Source organism: Aquarana catesbeiana, linkage group LG03 (genome assembly GCF_042186555.1).
Source record: "Aquarana catesbeiana isolate 2022-GZ linkage group LG03, ASM4218655v1, whole genome shotgun sequence".
NCBI classification, from domain to species: domain Eukaryota; kingdom Metazoa; phylum Chordata; class Amphibia; order Anura; family Ranidae; genus Aquarana; species Aquarana catesbeiana.
In genome coordinates this window covers 441,751,974-441,772,202 of record NC_133326.1, presented here as the reverse complement: position 1 = coordinate 441,772,202, position 20,229 = coordinate 441,751,974, and the positions used below count along the sequence as shown (strand labels likewise).

General features: G+C 42.6%; 1 protein-coding gene across 6 annotated transcripts in view; it reads right to left on the bottom strand.

Annotated features, from left to right (window-relative positions):
• LG03H5orf24 (linkage group 03 C5orf24 homolog) overlaps positions 1-20,229 on the bottom strand; it is a 97,210-nt gene that overhangs the window by 37,964 nt on the left and 39,017 nt on the right. For 4 of the 6 annotated variants that reach the window (XM_073620810.1, XM_073620809.1, XM_073620806.1 and 1 more), the window contains exon 2: positions 10,388-10,517. The exons of the other annotated variants lie outside the window; for them this stretch is intronic. The gene's annotated coding sequence lies outside the window, so the exon portion shown is untranslated. The remainder of the gene's footprint in view (positions 1-10,387; positions 10,518-20,229) is intronic. 6 annotated transcript variants of the gene reach the window in all.

Below are 20,229 nucleotides of genomic sequence, written 5' to 3'. Positions count from 1 at the left end.
TTCTCAAACCTTTACTCAATTCCAAGCGCAAGGGTTAAGGTTAATGATAGGCTATCGGACCCCTTTGAGATACAAAATGGAACGCGGCAGGGGTGTCCTCTCTCACCAATTATTTTCATTCTCACACTGGAACCTTTTCTAAGGAAAATACGTGCTGATTGTAATATCAGGGGTATTAAGACGGAGAGAGAGGAACACAAATTAGCAGCATATGCTGATGATTTGATCTTCTTCATAACCTCTCCAACTATATCCCTCCCTTCCCTTCTAAGCGAGTTAAACAAGTACGGGGAGTTAGCAAACTATAAGGTAAACTATACTAAGTCCGAAGCTATGGGGTTGGAGATGGATACAACTGAAATATATCGGATAAAAGCACAATTTAATTTTAGGTGGACAGATTCCCACATAAGTTATCTGGGGACTAAAATCCCAAAGAAGCTTAGTAGAATGTTTGAACTAAACTATGCCCCGCTGTCAAGACAAATTAAACAAGACTTTAGAAGATGGGATAGGGATATCTTCACCTGGTTTGGAAGGACAAACATTATAAAGATGAATGTGATGCCCAGAATTCTCTATCTGTTTCAAACTTTACCAATAAAGATCCCATCAAACTTTCTAAAGGACCTTAGATCAGGGTTTTTAAGGTTTATATGGGCAGGCAAACCAGCAAGGGTAAGGAGAAATATCCTAGTACTCCCAAAAGGGAAAGGAGGTATTGGTCTCCCAGACCCAGTACTTTACTGGGAAGCCCTCCAACTAGCGAGAGTGGTGGAATGGTGCGCTTCGGTAAGGAAACCGCACATACAGTTAGAGCAGGCGACGTCTAAAATTCCACTGGAAGGATTAGCATGGATTAAAAAATCAGAATTGCCCACCATAGTGAAAAAACACCCGTTAACAGGGGCAACTATTTGCTCTATTTACATGATCTTCAAAAAAACAGATCTTTCACCAATTCCGAGTCCAATGACCCCGGTATTGGGTGCCCCAGATTTCTTACCAGGTTTGATCGATCGGAGGTACGAAGTAATAAAACACAAAGGGAAAAATAGGCTGATAGACTTTTCCAGGGACTGCCGCCTGATGACAAGATGCGAGATAGAGGGAGAGGTGACAGAAGACTTGGATTATTTTAGGGCTATGCAGTTAGGAGCGTATATCCGTTCAAAAAATAAAAAATTTTCAGTAATACGGGAACTGACTAGATTTGAACGGATCTGTCTAAATGGTGAAAACATCAGGCATTCCTTATCATATTTCTATGAAATATTAACAAGCCTGGAAGTGCCACAGGAGTTCAACTTTATGCAAGCCTGGGAGAGAGAGTTAGGAGTAATGTTTACTCAAAAGCAGAAGACGAAAATATTAAAATCAGTACATAAAACATCAATTGCCAGCAGATATCAAGAGGGAGGATATAAAATCCTTACCAGATGGTATAGAACACCAGCAGCTCTTCAAAAAATTTATCCACAAGTATCAGATAGATGCTGGCGCTGTAAGAGGGGGGTGGGAACAATGACACATATATTCTGGGAATGTGAGGATATTAAGGGCTTCTGGGAAACAGTTGAGGAAACGATTAAGGACATTACAGGTGTGTCTCTTGGGTGTAACCCGGTTGCATTTCTATTAAATGATGTTCCCCTATCGGTGGAAAAATATAGGAAGTCCCTGCTTAAACACCTTCTCACCGCCGCAAGGGCGTGTATCCCGGCTCTGTGGAAGAGTACAGTCCCCCCGACTAAATTACAGTGGTGGGCTAGAATCACAGAAATTCAACAAATGGAAAACTTGACGATGATGCTGAAAGAACAAGATGAGAAATATCGGATGATTTGGTCTCCCCTAGTAGAGTATAGAATTAGAGAACAGGAGAAGGGGGACAGATAAGATCAAATGGACCTGAGGAGAGGGGCTCCCCCCCTCCCCCCCCCCTTTTCGGGGGGGTGGGGTAAATAACTTTTTTTTTTTTTCCTTGTACTGGTGGGGTGGGGGGGGGGGGGGGGGTAATGGGGTTAAGGGAAATGAAAAAGGGGGAATTATATGCTTGCCCTTGGAATAGAAGAGACTCAGAACCAATTGGTAAGGAAATGAGTGAAAAAGCTATATTATGATAGAAAGAATATGTATATGCTGATATGATGTTTAAAAGAATATGTTCCATGTGGCATGTGATATATGATTGGCAGAAAATAAAGAATTTATAAAAAAAAAAAAAAAATATGATTAATCAATGTAGAGAAATAAGAATAAAAATATACTGCCCAAAAATAAATAAAATAGCTTGTTTGAAATGTTCAATATAAAACAAACGCAAAACGTGAAAGAAATACCAGCATAAAAGACACAGTCTCTGAAGTAAAACACTTGTTTTCTAATCATCAGCTGTATTGGGAACGATTAACTTCAGTAAATCGAAAAAGGTGCTGCACAGATCAGCCCTGCATGCATGATGCTTGGGCTATGGCAGGAGTAGCTGTGGACAAGGAGGCAGAATAAGCCACTCTGGCAGCTGCGGTGGACTGAGCACTAGTCTCTGCTTGGGTGATAGAGGATGAGGATGGTTTAGTAAGACAGTCCACCTATGGCTGGATAGCACAGGCAACATCACTAAACAGAGAAAACTGTGCCCTACCTGAAGACGGACCACGTCCACCTTTGCCTCTGGACAGACCCTGCTGGCCCCCTCATGGAAATGTCTGCCTCTTCTTGTTGGCCTCCTCAATATGATTGGGGGGTGGCTTATTATCCAAATGTAATAGAGACGGAAAAATGTGTAATTGGATGCACTTCAATCAATGGAAAGTGGTGTTTGGTGCACTTTAAACTTGAGGACTGCCGCTGACAGAAATGTCACTTCAATATACTGCAGTAAAACTGCACTGATGCACTACAATATACTGCAGTAAAACTGCATTGATGGCACTACAATACACTGCAGTAAAACTTCACTGACGCACTTCAATATACTGCAGTAAAACTGCATGGACACACTACAATATACTGCAGTAAAACTGCGCTGACGCACTACAATATACTGCAGTAAAACTGCACTGACGCACTACGATACACTGCAGTAAAACTGCACTGCACACTACCAGTAAGACTGCACTGATGCATTGCAGTATACTGCAGTAAAACTGCACTGATGCACAATATACTGCAGTAAAACTGCACTGATGCACTACAATACACTGCAGTAAAACTGCACTGACGCACTTCAATATACTGCAGTAAAACTGCATGGATGCACTACATTGACACTAGAGCTGCACGATTAATCGTAATTAAAAAAAAAGAAAGAAAACGCAATCTTGAGTCATCCCCACTCTTGATCTTAATCTAACATTTCCCCGATTCTATGTAAACAGTGCAGAGCCTCTGCTCAGAGCTGTCAACAACAACAAAAAAAAAGCCCGCAAACATACCTCAGCGCTGAGAGATAGAGAATTGATACAAAGTATCTTTTGGTTCTTTTAGATCAAAGTAATGAACTTTGGTCTGTAAATAAGGTCAGGTTAAAATCAGTATTTTTTGCTAGAAAATTACTTAGAACCCCCAAACATTATACATATATATTTTTTTTAGCAGAGACCCTAGAGAATAAAATGGGGAGCGTTGCAATATTTTATGTTACACTGCATTTCCACAGTGGTCTTTCAAATGCAATTTTTTGGGAAAACATACACTTCAATGAATTTAAAAAAATGAAACACTATAGTTAGCCCAATTTTTTTATATAACGTGAAAGATGTTACGCCGGGAGAACTGTGATCTTTATTCTAAGCAGAAAAATTGTAATTCATTTTATTCATAATCATGCAGCTCTAATTGACACACTTCAATATACTGCAGTAAAACTGCACAGACGCACTACACGGACGCTGCACTATCACAATAGAATCGCAATAGCACACTAACTCACTAGTAGCAATAAACAGAGCCCTGTTCTTTCTATTTTCACTCCAATATCACACTGCAAATGGCTCCTCTGGGAAGGAACTTTTTATAGGATGGGGTGGGTCTATAAGCAATGAACCATGATTGGACTAAGTTATCATGACTTTCTCCAATCATGGCTCGGACAGTGTTCTATGCCCTGATTGGGCAAAGTCTTCATTGCTTCAGCCAACCAGGGCTTAGAATGCACTGTGAGATGCGCAGTGGATTGTGGGGCGTTCGGCAGGCCGAACAGGCTAACAGCCAATGTTTGGGCCAAACTTTTGTTCAGCCTGAACCCTTTGTCCAACACTTTTAATAAGCATCATACATTCTAGGAGGGGAACAGCTGGGGGAGTCAATGGTTGAGAAGGATCTGGATGTTCTGGTAGATCATAGACATAATAGCATGCAATGCTGTTTCTAAGGCTAGCAAAATATTTTCTTGTAATAAACGAGGAATAGACTCCACAAAAGAAGACAATTTTGTCTCTGTACAAATCATTAGTATGACCTCATCTGCAATATGCAGCTCATTTTTGGGCACCAGTTCACAAAAAGGATACTGGGGAACTGGAGAAAGTGCAGAGAAGGACAACCAAACTGATAAAAGACATGGAGGAGCTAAGCTACAAGGAAAGATTAGCTGAACTGAATTTATTCTCACTTAGGAAGAGGCAATTAGGGGGGATATGTTTACCATATATAAAAGTAATAGAGTGTAGAGGTCGACCGATATGGGTTTTTCCCTGGCCGATGCCGATATTTAGAAATCGCAGTGGCTGATGGCCGATATAAGATGCCGATTTTTTTTGGGCCGATATATTAGGCCGATTTTTTTTTTTTCTTTTTTTTTTTTCCCTTCATCTCATAAAATCTAACAGTTAGACCCCTTTCACACTGGGGCGTTTTTCAGGCGCTTTTGGGCTACAAATAGCACCTGTAAAGTGCCTGAAAAACGTCACTCCCCTGCAGTCTCAGTGTGAAAGCTTGAGTGCTTTCACACTGAGGCGATGCGCTGGCAGGATTTTTTAAAAAAAAGTCCTGCAAGCGGCATCTTTGGAGCGGTGTATACTGCTCCTCCACCACTCCTGCCCATTGAAATGAATGCGCACCGCTGCCGAAGCGCATGAAAAGCGTTTCGGCAGCAGCGATTTAGGGGCGCATTTAACCCCTTCCTCAGCCGCTAGCTGCGTTATAAGCACCCCGCTAGCAGCCGAATAGCGCCGCTAAAATGACGGTAAAGAGCCGCTAAAACTAACAGCGTTTTACCGTCAACGCATGCCCGCTCCAGTGTGAAAGCAGCCTTAAGTAATACAGAAAATTTTTTACATTTAAACATTTATTAAACAAAACAAACCTGCCAATCAGTGCCACTAAATGCTGCCGATCAGTGCTGCCTATAAGTGTCAATTAGTGCTGCCAATCAGTGCCACCTATCAGTGCCAATCATTGCACTGAGTGCAGGGATGGGGCGATAAACTCAACAGCCAGGCACATTGTCCATGGGGGGCCGGCCTGGTGGGGCACAACTGAAATCTGTTGATGTTTATTATTTTTTCCACATTATTATTATTTCCACATGCCAATCTTTAGTATAATAGGTAATCACCACACTACTATTTACAATAAACTACTGGGGGTAAAATAAAAAAAGTGTCAGCAAAAGGCCTGCCGCTAAGCACTGTTATGTATATATCGGTCACTGATACGCAACTTCACATATAATACACATCCAATATCCAAACTGAAAATATGATACACTGTATAAAATGAAACCTAGCAGGGATGGTGGAAACCTCTCCTATAGATATTGGCTATACGAAAAAGTCTTCATCAGTTTAGACCAATATGTATTCTGCTACATATGTTTGGTTAAAAAAAAAAATTGCAATTGGCGTATAATGATTGGTTTGCGTAAAAGTTATCACGTCTGCAATATAGGGGGTAGATTTATGGCATTTTTAATCTGATTTTCTGATTAATTTAATTTTAGTTATCATGATATAAAATAATGAATGGGGGGCCTTTTGGTGGGCGTGATTTTTTTTGGGGGGGGGGCAGCAATTCACTCTGGGGCCCAGGCAGCACAATGTCTTGGGCCGGCCCTGACCATACCCCCTCCACACAGGTGCCATGCGGGACGGGGCCGCTGAGTGGAAGAGAAATGATCCATGACTACTGCACAGTAGCAGTTGCTGCACTGTCTTCTCCCCTCTACCTTCCCACCCCATGCCCTCTGTGAGCTTGTCCCACACTCCTCTTTTATAGCTCCCCTCACCACTACCTCCATGTCAGTCCCCGCAGATCACTATCCTCTTCTCTCGTTGCCCCACCCCTGATCTGCTGTTAGTCATAGCGGGTCTAATGGCGTTCAGCTGGAGTCAATTGGAGGCAATTTGACGCAAAAAAACCCCCCAAAAAACTGAACTTACTTTAAAAAACAGTTCACAAAAGAAAAAAACAATCCTCTGCTCTCCTCCCCAGCCCTTCAAAATATCACACTGTGCCCCATCCCCATTATTACCCCATGTCCTCACTTTCTGACATCTGCCAATTCCTATGCACCAACATCAATGGGATGTACCAATACATCAAGAGCAATATTCAATTCAAGTCTATGGGACATAAGCATGCAGACATGGGCAGGCTGCCAACAGATTTTTACCGGCGACACTGCACACAATGTGGAAGACGTCAGCCATCCAAGAAGGTAAAAAAGGCCCTGGAGGAGTGGTGAGTGGTGTATTGAGGGAGCTAAAAAAAAAAGGAGGGCTGGGGGGAGGGGGATATTTGTAAATGTGTTCTTTAAAAGCGCAACTAAATCCAAATGCAAAATTTTATATTTTCCAGCTGATCAGTCCTTGGCAATGGCTGCATTAGTTGACTTTTTATTGGCTCTTTTTTCTTTATTTTCACTTGATACTGCTCCTAGTAACACTTCCTGTCATATGTTGGTCTCCTGATTTGGACAACAAACACTCTCTCCATCACATAGGGAGGCAGTGTTTTGTAGTTTACAAAATAAAAATGAAAGGTATCCTGTGATTGGAGGAGTTGCATATGAACATTATGATATCCCATCTTCTGATCACAGAATGCCTTGCATTCATTGAAAATAGTTCTGGTTTGCTTTCAGAATGGATGAGCTGTCGAGTGAGTGATCCTTTGGGAGTGTGTACTCTTACTTTTACAAATATTGTTTTTGGCCTGAGTTCTGCTTCAAAGTATTATAAAAAATGTTACTGTATATTCCACCTTCTCTTGAAGGTGACTCGGCCCTCTGGGGACACATTCTATAACAGGGAATCAGGATATCATCATGTTTTTAATAAGATATGCAGGTTCAAAGCCCATGCAATGTTTACAAAAGCTTCTATATGAGATGTGTATGAAAGAAAACTATGCCCCTGGAGTATACTTCAGAATATTATGCTTTTGGAGAAATTCTTACACACATTTATATATAGGTTTTTGGATTTTAATAAGATGTCTTAGCTGCACATGTATCCCTGAAAAAATGCACCTTGTTTGGGAAATGCGCTGGATAAACAGCTCAGTACGCACTTCTAAGTTTCATGGAACAGTAAGGGCTCTTTCACGCGGGTGGACCGATCAGGTCAGCCTGTCAGTTTTTTGGGCGACCCGATGGGACTATCCATTGTGCTCTATGGAGTGGTGGATGTAAATGAGCACCCGTCGACTTCCGATCTGATCAGCTAACAGATGTTTGAGGAATCCGTTCCCCATCCGTCTGGTGGATCGGATCAAATGACAATTAGATCGTTTACATCCGACCGCCTATAGAGGAAACTGGGCTGTGTCTGCTCTGCACAAGCGGAGCAGACACGGGCCTGTCATCCGCCTGCTCAGTGGGGATTAGACAGATGAAAGAGCCCTTTCAGCAGACAGATGAATGGATGCGCAGAGTAATATGTCTCCAACGGTAAAGTCTTATCAGCTGATTTGTATGCTGGAACGTCCTTTTTAGAAATTTTGAGTACACTGTTTTAGTAAGATATACAGTACATGTAAGATATAAGAGATATAACCACTTTTATATTTGGGGTTGGTGTGTTGATTTTCTACACGAAAATTTCCCCTATTACACACTACTTTTCTTGCAAACTAACACATTCCAATTTACTGCAGTCCAGTCATTGATGGATTGATTTTAATTGGTTTTGCTGTTCATACTGCACTATGCTTTACTGAATAAGCCCACATGTCAAGAAAATCTGCTACTTTGCTTATTCCTGCGACAAACAGACCACTACCTTTCTGCAGCTTATAAAGTAAAATTCCCCCAGTCATGTAAAAGGTACAATATCTGCAATATTCTTTACATATGTAGCAACTGCAGTAAAGAGAACGAAAAATAGGAAACAGCCACTGCTTTTCAAATGTGGGTCACTTCCTGACAGAAATATAGAAAATGCATCATTCTAACTTAGGAAAATTAAGAAAAGGGAATTAAATCTTGCATGTTTAAAAATGTATAAAATGTTTGTCTTCTTTAGATCTATCTGCTACATGTCAAGTAAAGGTTGCTGAAGAACTATAGCAATATTAAAAGCTAATGGCTACAGAGACCTGATGTTTCTTCGTTGTCCAGACTGCACTAAAATGGAAGTCTGTTCTATGAAATATTAATGAACAAGCAATGCTCTTGCTATATGAGTAATAAGACAGCTTGCAAATACTTCACCTCCAGCAAATCTCTACCTCCTTTTTGCTAGTAATCACTTATCTCTGCATGTTTTATATTCTAAATATGTCAAATTCCTGAACAAGTTTAAACCAGAAAAAAAAGCTAAGCTAAACTTGGGTCATTTTTTTTTAAAGCATCTACTGTTAAATAAACCCCACACATGATTAGGACTCCTCTGAATAAGAGAGGGGGTCCACACATCTAATGCCCTGTACACACGGTCGGACATTGATTGGACATTCCGACAACAAAATCCTAGGATTTTTTCCGACGGATGTTGGCTCAAACTTGTCTTGCATACACACGGTCACACAAAGTTGTCGGAAAATCCGATCGTTCTGAACGCGGTGACGTAAAACACGTACGTCGGGACTATAAACGGGGCAGTAGCCAATAGCTTTCATCTCTTTATTTATTCTGAGCATGCGTGGCACTTTGTGTGTCGGATTTGTGTACACACGATCAGAAATTCCGACAACAAAATCCATTTTGTTGTCGGAAAATTTTATAGCCTGCTCTCAAACTTTGTGTGTCGGAAAATCCGATGGAAAATGTGTGATGAAGCCTACACAGGGTGGGAATTTCCGACAACAAGGTCCTATCACACATTTTCTGTGACCGTGTGTACGGGGCATTACAGTTTCTGGATTTTTGTGAAGAAGCCAGCTGCAATTCCAAAAATCATCTACAGGTAGTCACATATGGAATGATATTGTTGTGTGAATGTTTTGGGCACAGCAATGTGCTTGAGGGATCCTGGGAGTTGTAGTGTTGCAGCATGCTACAAGCATGTGATGTAATGTACAATGCACTTGCAGAACGCCTCCCCCTGGTGGTATGAATAAATTTAGCAACTGGCAATGAAAGTGAGGTTAAACAGTGGTGATAGGTAAGGTAAATAAATTATTTTTTAGAAAATATGTGTATCTAAAACAAATTTTCTTTTAGATTTTGATACAGTTGTGAGAGGGTAGAACCTCTGTCAGTTTTTTTTTTTTTTTGCTGTCTGGGTGTATGATGGAGAGATTCACACTCTCTATTTGTCCTGGTAACCAATGTCAATAGGAGAAAACAGGATGAGAAATCCAACATTTTGAGTTGTTACAAGAACAAAGTGGACATCTTCTAGTGGGGGCATTTGGTTCAGTGATAATGGTCTAAAGGGGAATTTCCCTCACTTTCTCTCATTTTTGTTTGTTCCTACAGGACAGAAAGTGAAGAGAAAGTGTTCTAGATTGACAAAGGGATTATTCCAGTCAAGTTACAGGAGGTACGTAAATGGCTTACACCAGGGCATTATTCAACTTTAGTCAGAGCTCCACAGTTTGTTTTTATCTACCGACACCCCTTATTTGCATGGGCAGTTTTTCGGGAAAGGTGAACTAACCCTTTAATAGAGGAATTCTCACTTTGTAGAAAATTACTGTCACTAGTATCTACGGTACATGTAGTAAAGAGAAATCTCAACGGGACAGCATAGCTTTCACTGCAATACTCCTGTCCTCTCTGGCTATGTCATTCACAAGACTCTGAGTGACCACCACTCAGAGCTCCACCAAAACCCAAACTTGTTCTCACCCTGTAAAAACCATTTCCATCACGACACCTTGGGCTCACATGAAAAAGCTGCAGAGAATGGCACTTACGTCACTACGGGCAGGGGGTAGAAATAGATTCTCTAATATATATAACACTGTTACTATGTAAGTATTTATTGTACAATAATACCTTAAATGTGTGACGAGTTGAAAACCAAACAAAAATTCTTGGTCGTTCGTTTTTCACATCATTAGTGTGCTAGCTGCGAAACCCGATTTTCGTGCCACAATTGAAAGTGCCTGATCCAACATGCTCAATTCTGTTTGGAAAAACAAAAGAAATTGTATGCGCCATTTTCAGTTTCCAATCAACATAACTTTGGTTTTCTACTCGTCTATGGTGGACTAACTGTGTACTTAAAAGTGGGGTATGCCTGTAAATTGCATTCCCAAGTGCAAAAAGGAAACTCAACAGAACACAATGATCCCCTGTTACTAGAACAGTGCTTATTTAAAATGTTCCTCTGTTCATATCTTGTATACTTTTATTTTCCACTCACAACCGATAACATAGATCAGATAGTGTAACATATTCTTAAGAACATTTATTAACCACTTAAGCCCCGGAAGGATTTGCCCCCTTAATGATCAGGCCATTTTTTCCGATATGGCACTGCCTCGTTTTAACTGACAATTGTGCGGTCGTACAACTCTGTACCCAAACAAAATTTAGTTCCTTTTTTCCCACAAATAGAGCTTTCTTTTGGTGGTATTTGATCACCTCTGCAGTTTTTATTTTTTGCGCTATAAACAAAAAAAAAAAGAACAACAATTTTGAAAAAGAAAAAGCAATATTTTTTACTTTTTGCTATAATAAATATTCCCCCCAAAAATATAAAAAAACTAATTTCTTCCTCAGTTTAGGCCGATATGTATTCTTCTACATATTTTTGGTAAAAAAAATCATAATAAGCGTATAATGATTGGTTTGCGCAAAAGTTATAGCGTCTACAAAATTGGGGATATATTTATGGCATTTTTATTATTATTATTTCTTTTTACTAGTAATGGGGGTGATCTGCGATTTTTTTTGCGGGACTGCGACATTGCAGCGGACAGATCAGACACTTTTTTTTGGGACCATTGACATTGATTACTGTATAAATGTCATTGACAGGGAATGGGTTAACACTAGGGGGCGATCATGGGGTTAAGTGTGTGTCCTAGGGAGTGATTCTAACCGTGGGGAGATGTGACTGCCTGCAGGGGACCGATCGCTGTTCATACTTAATATGAACAGCAGATCTGTCTCCACTCTCCTGACAGAACGGAGATGTTTACATTGACATGTTTACATTGACAGATCTCCATTCTGCCTCTCTCAGGAGCGATTGCGGGTGCCCGGCAGACATCGTGGCCGCTGGGCAAGCGCATTGGCTCCGTCATTGTGCGCGCGCCCCCTAGTCTTAAAGCTGCCGACTTACAGCTACAGCGATTTACCCAAGGGAGCCAAGCTGCCGCAGTATAACTGCGGCGGCTGATCCTCAAGTTGTTAAACATAGAAACAATGCACTCACTGTACCTATGCTCAATAATCGCCTTGGCTTACAGTACATATGCACATAAAAACCCTGCCAGGTGAAACAGGATTTTGCCCCTATTGTCCAACGTATTTCACTATCAATTGATTATGTTCAGAAACATTCTTCTCACCCCTACACTCCTGTATGTTGCCGAACACATTTGTGTGCCAACCAAGCCCCATATTTTGAAGGCCCCAGATGCCACAAGGTAAATTTCCCAAACTTGCAAATCAATGTCTTACTTCAAAAATGAACATCGGGGCACAAATACTAATTTTTCCATAATGCTAACATTCTCTTCCAACACAATATACAACAAATTATTAGGTGGTGCTGTAAATTGAGTGCTCTGACCGTATGTGCCTCCTGTTCTGTGTGTGATCTGAGCTTGTGTGTACTGTGATTCCAAGTGCTCCAACTGTAAGACTCCATTCACACCTGAGAGTATAGATTTACTGGCATTTTTAGTTTAAAGCTTTTTTTTAATAGTTTTGGAAGTGTATTACAAGTATTTTACAGCTTCAGATGTTTTTGTTTAGCCAATATAAAGCACTAGGGGAGGAAAGGGAAAGGAAATTAGAGGTGGAGAGCTGGTATTTGAGCATTTTGCGAACGAAAAAATGAATTTATGGTCCACTAATCCCATTTTACACTTGAATCATTAAGGGCACATGTTGACAGGCATTATCCTGTGTTTGATGAGTGTTTGGAATGCATGTCAAACACAGGTTAGGAAAATTCTATTGACTTTAAATGGGCCGTACACAAGGCAGTTCAGAGGCTCCATTTGACCTACTTTGAGTTTCTCTGAATGCACTATGACCTACTGTGCTGCATTTTAACTGTAGGCAAAGCAAGTCAAACGTAGCCTTTTCTTGTTAAACGCTGCATTTGCTATTCAAACACATGCATTTGTGCTTGAATAGCAAACACAGTGCTTGAAATGAACACCCGGTATTAGGAGTCCTAAAATGGCATATGTTATTTTTTTTTTTGTTGCACAAGTACATTTATTCAGGGTGAAAATATCAAGACAGCGCTGAATCCATACACTAAATTTGTTTACAAAGCGTTAAATATTATTTCAAGTGCTCTGATTTCCTGTGGATTGCTCTGGAATTATTTTGGGGGAACATCACGCTTTTAGTGTTTATGTTCTTCTTTCCTGTAAACTCTGCACAAACATTTTCTTTTCCAGTTGCTTTATTTTTTACTGCTGTAGCAGCTACAATGTGTATTTCACTCTCCTTCCACCCTCTTCCATAAATTTACGAGACTTTGAGGAGAGGAGGAAAGAAATTCAGGAAAACCAGATGCAGATTCCATATTTGGAAATACTTAAAAGGCCACAAAATTCCAAACCATTCAAGTTATGAATCCAGGAAACATACAGAATACTGCAAGAATGCAACAGTGTCATTTTTTTTTTTCAGCACCATGAAATTTGTGTAACATATTTTAAAAGCAATTTCTGCACTACACAGGGGTAATAGGGGGATGAACTAGGATTATATGCAGAGACAAAAGCAGGTGTGGTCTTTCCCATTTTCCTATCTCCTTCAATATCTGACTGCACACCGCACAATGGCTTAGGCCAGCCATACACAATGCAAATTTCTTTCCTGCAACCGCGGGTTGCAGGAAAGAAATTTGAATGATTCCCCCATCAGCAAGGACAGTTATGACAGCGGAATCAGCAATTTTCTTTGCCCGCCCATGAGCTTGGGCGGGGAAGCTGCCCCCCGCCAAGAGAAGGTAGTGATTATCATTAGCGGATATAGCAACCGCTATAATCTGGCAGGCTGGTTATATCCATAGATCAACTGGGTACATTCAGCCTGCCCATTAACAGTTTGAATCTGAGATTAGAACCGTGTATGGCCGGTCTTACAACGCCAAAACAGATTAATGCTAGCAGACACTTAACTTTTATATAGCCTACCAGCCTTGGGTTTCTAACTTTCATCCTGAAATTGGCTCAGTCTCGCTCTCTGCAACCGTGTAAAATCTGGTTGAAGGTAACATGAGGTTTACATTATCCCCTTCCTGTAATTTTATGCCAGGGATTATTAACTCCATGCATCAAATCTCTGTGGAGTATTGTTATTTATTAAAGTGGGAGTCCGGCGACCAATCTTTTTTTTTTTTTTTTTAGGTCATTGAGACACTTTGCTAATCCCAAAATAATACTCACAGTTTGGGTGCAATATTTCTGCCTCTGTTTTCGTACTGAAAAATAACTTTAAAAATGTGATGCTGGCTGTTTCCATCTTGCTTGTGGGCATGTGAAACCCACAAGCATTGATTTCCTGGATGCGGTGAATGCTGTTCATTCACAGCTTGTTCACAAGCATGATCATTGTTCCCGCACTGAATCTTGGGAAGCCTGACACTAAGCTCCCAGGAGACAGTGCGGCGCCGCGGAAAGGCAATAAACACGCCTACTCCCATGGGAGGAGTGACAGGAAGTGCCACAATAAAGTACAATATAAAGGTAATTACAGCGATAAAAAAAAAATTTCGTGCGGCATTTGAACATCTATGCAATTAACTGAAGGGGTTAAGATTAAGTTAAAAATTTGAGTGGAACCCCGATTTAACCTATTTATTTACACTCTTGATGTGATTTAAAGTGCGATTACGTGGTGTAACTTCGATGTTGCATTGATGTGAACAGGCACCATTGAAAACAATGAGATTTCCCTTGTCATGTGATTCTGTGCGACTCAAATCACATCAGAAATCGCACTAGTGTGAACCAGGACAAATTCATACCCTTGTTGTTTCTACTTCCCCACACTATAGTGGTCCTCGAGACAAATTAAACACCAGAGTGTGAAGATAACCTGCCAGTCAGAGTAATGAATCAAAAGTTCTTTCCTTTAAAACTGCAAATGAGCATCACTGTCTTTTGTTTATAAGCTCTACTGAATCCTCACATTAATATTTTTTAGCATTAGGCAAACTTATTTGGTATGATCCAAAGCTACTCTTTTTACATCATCCATTTGAAAAAGCCTGACAAACACTATAATTGGTCAAAGTCTTTATTGTATGTTGCTACTTTAACAGCCTCCCGCCCGCTGTATAGTACAATGAGGGGCAGAGCGGGGCAGCTCTCATTCTGGGCCGATGTCATATGACCTTGGCCCAAACAGCGCAATCGCGATCTGGAGCACGCAGCATGGTGAGGTCGGTGGCGGCGTGTCCCCAGAACACAGCTTGTCACCGACGGTAGTAAACAGCCAACGCCCACGACTGTTTACCACTTGATCGGCCGTGATCCATTCACAGGGGATCTCAAATGTAAACATAGACCAGTAACTGGCTGTAACTGGCTCTTCTCTCCTCACACACCATTTCCAGTGTGAGGAGAGAAGAGCCAGAAGCAGTGAGTTACCGATCTGTGTCTGTTTCAGTGTACTGCACAAGCACACAAATAAAGAGAACCTGTCACATCGCCCCATCAGCAGTGTAACAGTCCTCATCAGTGCCCAGCAGTGTTACTGTCACACCCTCCCCCAGAGCACCTGTCACCCATCAGGGACTGTCAGCGGTGCACCTGTCGCCCATCAGTGACCATCAGCGGTGCACCTGTCGCCCATCGGTGACCGTCAGCGGTGCACCTGTTGCCCATCAGTGACCGTCAGCGGTGCACCTGTTGCCCATCAGTGCCCATAAAGTGCACCTGTCACCCATCAGTGCCCATAAAAGTGCACCTGTCACCCAACAGTGCTCATAAAGTGCACCTGTCACCCAACAGTGCTCATAAAGTGCACCTGTCACCCAACAGTGCTCATAAAGTGCACCTGTCGCCCATCAGTGACCGTCAGTACCCATCACGCAGCCACCCATCACCAGAGCACCCATCAAACAGCCCATCACCAAAGTACCCGTCACACAGCCACCATCAGCAGTCCAGTACCAGCCATGTCCAAAAAAATTTACAGCAGTGAGGAGGCATTTCAGATCCTCAGCATGACTGATGAGAGCAGCTGGGAGTTCTCACAGTCAGATTCCAATTCCGATTAAGAGTTTGAACTGATTAAAAGTAGTGGATCGGCGACCGAATCGGAGGAAGAAAGGATCCCTCCAAAAAGGGTACAGTGCTCTGAAAACCAGGCAGCCACCAGCGATTTTTTATTTATTTTTGTCAGACACTTTGCTTCAATTTATTGTGGACCAGACAAATCTATTTGCCCAGCAATATATTTCTAACAACCCCCAATCATCCTTAGCCCGTTTGTATGAGTGGAGACATCTGACTTTGGAGGAATTGAGGTTGCTTATGGGCCTCACGCTTAACATTGGGCTTACAATAAAAAAAAAAAAAAAAAAAAAAATGAAGGACATGCCACCCCATCCACCACATGCCCATTTATTCTTCAGTAACGCCCTGGGCCCGCTATGAGATGATCATGTGCTTCCTCTAACACCCAGTGCCCCCCCAAATCACCCAAACTATGACAAATTATATAAAATTTGCCCACTTATAAATTTTCCCCCCAAAAGATCCTGATCAAAATATGTGCGTGGCTAAGTCCCTGGTACACTTTACAGGCCAGTTAGGAAAAAAAACAACATATTCCCAGCAAAAAGGCCAAATATGGAGTCAAATTTTACAAGCTATGTGAAAGAGCCATGTGACATCTGTATGCGTTCCGCATATATGAAGGAAGAGATTCCCAGCTCCAGCCCCCTGAGTGCCTGACCTACATGGGCACAACCGAAAAAAAAATGCATGGGACCTGGCATACCCACTGCTGCAAAAAGGTAATCACATATACCTGGATAACTTTTATATTAGCCTGCCTCTTTTTAGGCATCTACACCATGCAAAAACCCTGGCCTGCGGAACCTCCAGAAAGAACAGGAAGAGCTTCCCACAAGCTTAAGTAAAAAGAAAACTGCGAAGGGGGGAAAAAGCAACTCTGAGAAACGATGAAGTGCTGGCCTCGATGTGGAAGGATAAGATATAGAATGATGCCACAGTCGAGATTCCTGGAAGACACGTTCCCATTCAAAAACCTACATGCGTCTAAGTTTATAATCTTTACATGGGGTGGGTGGATTTCAATGATCACATGCTTCAGCCCCCAGCAACAAAGAGGTCCCATTTCTGGTATAAGAAAGTTGCGATTTATCTTATTCATTTGGCCATTTACAATGCATATATATCACCTACACCAAATCCACGGAAAGCCCCACCCCTTCCTAAAATTAATTGAAGAACTAGTCAAGTGCCTCGTCTATCAGCAAAGATCCCCCTAAAAAAACCTTTGCTCTGATGCGGTTAGCCGATTTCATGAGTGCCACTTCCCGGACAGCATTCCACTATCTGAAGCAGGCCAAAGACACCAAAAAAAATGTTGTGTATGCAGCAAAGGAGGAGTTAGAAGAGATACCAGCTACCATTGTCCTTACCAACCTGGCCTATACATTGGAAAATGCTCCTGACGTTTTCACACATCCATAAATAGCCCATATTTTTAACCATTTCCATCATCTGTGCTGACCATTTTCCATGCTTCCTTAAATAACCATGCCACTGCCTTCCATGCGTGCGGACCCTGGCCTGTTTAATGACTATGCCTCTGCCTACTGTCTGAATTGTTGATCCGCCATGTTTCTGCCTTCCACGTGAACTGACCCTTACCTGTTTTATGGACTATACATCTGCCTACCGCTTGAAATGATGTTGACAGAGACGTGCTTGGCCATAGTGCAGCCAAAGCTCCTAGGCAGAGGCAACTACGCATGGGTAGATGTGCTCCTGCAGGTGCCCATCTTGCCAGGCATAGGCTAACGCCTATGCGCGCAAATATCAGCAAAGGCAAACTCATATGCGTGTGCCTGTTAGCCATTAATGGGACTGTATAGGAGTACAGGGGATGGTGTGACTGTATAGGAGTACAGGGGATGGGGATGATGGGACTGTATAGGAGTATAGGGGATGGGGGTGATGGTATTGTATAGGAGTACAGGGGATGGTATTGTATAGGAGTACAGGGGATGGGGATGATGGTATTGTATAGGAGTACAGGGGATGGGGATGATGGGATTGTATAGGAGTAAAGGGGATGGGGATGATGGGGTTGTATAGGGGATGGGTATTGTATAGGGGATAGGGATGACATCAGTGGGAGAGGGATGGTGGTGTGGGGGATGACATCAGTGGCAGAGGGATAATGGGGGGGGGTGGGATCAGTGACAGAGGGATGATTTGTATGTACAATAAAGCAGACTCTGGGGACATATAAGGGGTCACTTTAGATGTGGGGAAATTGTCAGTCTCCCTCTCCTATGTACTGTACACAGGTATGCTCTCTACACATAGCACTGTGTTCATTTCAGAGAACAGACACAGGGCACATGTCACTATGCTCCTTATCATGTCTCCACTTCTGATATAACACAGTGCTATGTGTAGAGAACTCACCAGTGTTAATTTCTGTACATAAAAAGTTTTCAGTGACTCCCCCTCCCCCATTGGCTGAAGGAAACGCTGACATGAACTTTGAATGAGTGGGGGGGGGGAATTCGGAGGACACAGGAAGGAACATCAAAGCCCAGGAGAGAGGTGTTGGAATCTTGCAGTTGGAGAGCTTGCAGATAACAGTCAGGGAAAGGTGAGGACTTCACTGCTTGTATCAGACTGTCTCTCTGTTTCCGGGTTTTAGCTGGGGACACGCTGCCATAGAAACAGAGGCACGTGAAGAACGTGCTTGTTCTAGATAGCAGCCTGGGTGTGTACCTCTCTACCAGGGTTCCTTAGCAGGGCTCTGTAGCTTACACGTGCATTTGCAAATGTGTGCAGCCTCAACCCCAGTTTTTAATGCATACTGTTAGAAAGGTTGATTCGGTTGTCAGCGGACTGGTCAGTAAGTAAGCTTGGATTTATCCTTGGCCCTTTTTTTCTACCATATGTTGCCTTCCAATGCTGCTTGCTGCAATGCCCAGTTATAGGTGGGAGCAGTGGACACTTTCTTTGTATTACTGTTATATTGGTCAGGCAACGCGCTGACACCTTTGCAGCCATTGTGCTGTGTGCTAAGTGTCCCCCTGTACCTTTAAGAGTGGGTGAGCTCCCTTCTGTCCATCTGCCCGGCACCTATCCATGAGAATGCATGTGCTTCCACTGTGGAGTCACTCATGAGTTAGTGATAGGACAACAAATATCAGGGTGCCTTGACGGGGCTCTGTAGCTTACGCATGCATTTGAAAATGTGTGCAGACTAAACCCCTGTTTTTAATGCATACTGTTAGACAGGTTGATTCAGTTGTCAGAGGGCTGGTCAGTAAATAAGCTTGGAGTTTTCCTTGGATTTATCCTTGAACTTTTTTTTCTACCATATGTTGCATTTCAAGGCTGCTTGCTGCAATGGCCAGATATAGGTGGGGGCAGTGGACACCTTTTTTGTATTTTTGCCATCTTGCTTGTGGGCTTGCGAAGTCCACTAGGATACTCTTCCGAGATACGGTGTTGCTGACTAACCAGTATGCACTGCCCGATCTCACGCATGCGCATTATACACACCTTGCAGCGCAATTAACGTCTTTGGGATCTCGCGATGATGAGAGGCGGTGATGCCCACTGACTCCTGGGAATTATGACACACATCTCCCAGGAGCCAGTGCGCAGCATGATATTGTGTACATTGCCACAGAGGGGAGAGACAGGAGGTGCTAAAGAATGCCTTGTAAACAAGGTAAGCGCAGGGAAAAAAAAAAAAAAATTGCCCATTGCAGTTAGTATGGTCAGGTCTGAATCGGATGATGTGGAGATAGAAAAGTGGGTGGAACTCCACTTTAAAGACTTTGTTATATCTTCAATCTGCCTGATATCCTATTGCCAACCTCTGCCTGCATCTAGACCATTCTCTGCCTGCTGCTTATGCTTACACCTGATCCTCTGTTGCTAACCTGGCATGTCTGACCCTGCATCCAGTTATCCGTCTATCCTACATAGTGCCTGGTAAAGCTGGTCCTACATCTGCTGTGTGCCTGCATCTACTGTTCCTGTTGCCACCCGCTGCTTCAGCCATCCAGCCCAGCTGACGCACCTTCCACACACTTCTGCAACCAACGGAAGGCCTTGCAGGCACTCTTACCTCACCGTGCTCTCGCGGCCACTGTCGTAACACCAGTGGCCCTTGAGCCAGGGCTGTACGAGATGTCTCCCTCTACATGTCAGGCTCTGCCACAAGGTATGTGACATCTGTTGCCCTGCTACTGTAGTACACAGGGGTCTCGCATATGTGAGGGACTCCAGAATTGTTTTCCGGATGGAGAAAACAAATTTTTTGGTTTTCTCTGGGTTTTGTAATTTCCGGATTAGGGTCTGGAGTGCGGAGGCTTCAAAGAGATTTGGGTGGGAGAAGCCTCTACCCCTGTGTCCAGGTCTTATGTGACCGAGGCCCCCAGCCTGCTGCTAACTTACTGCTATCAT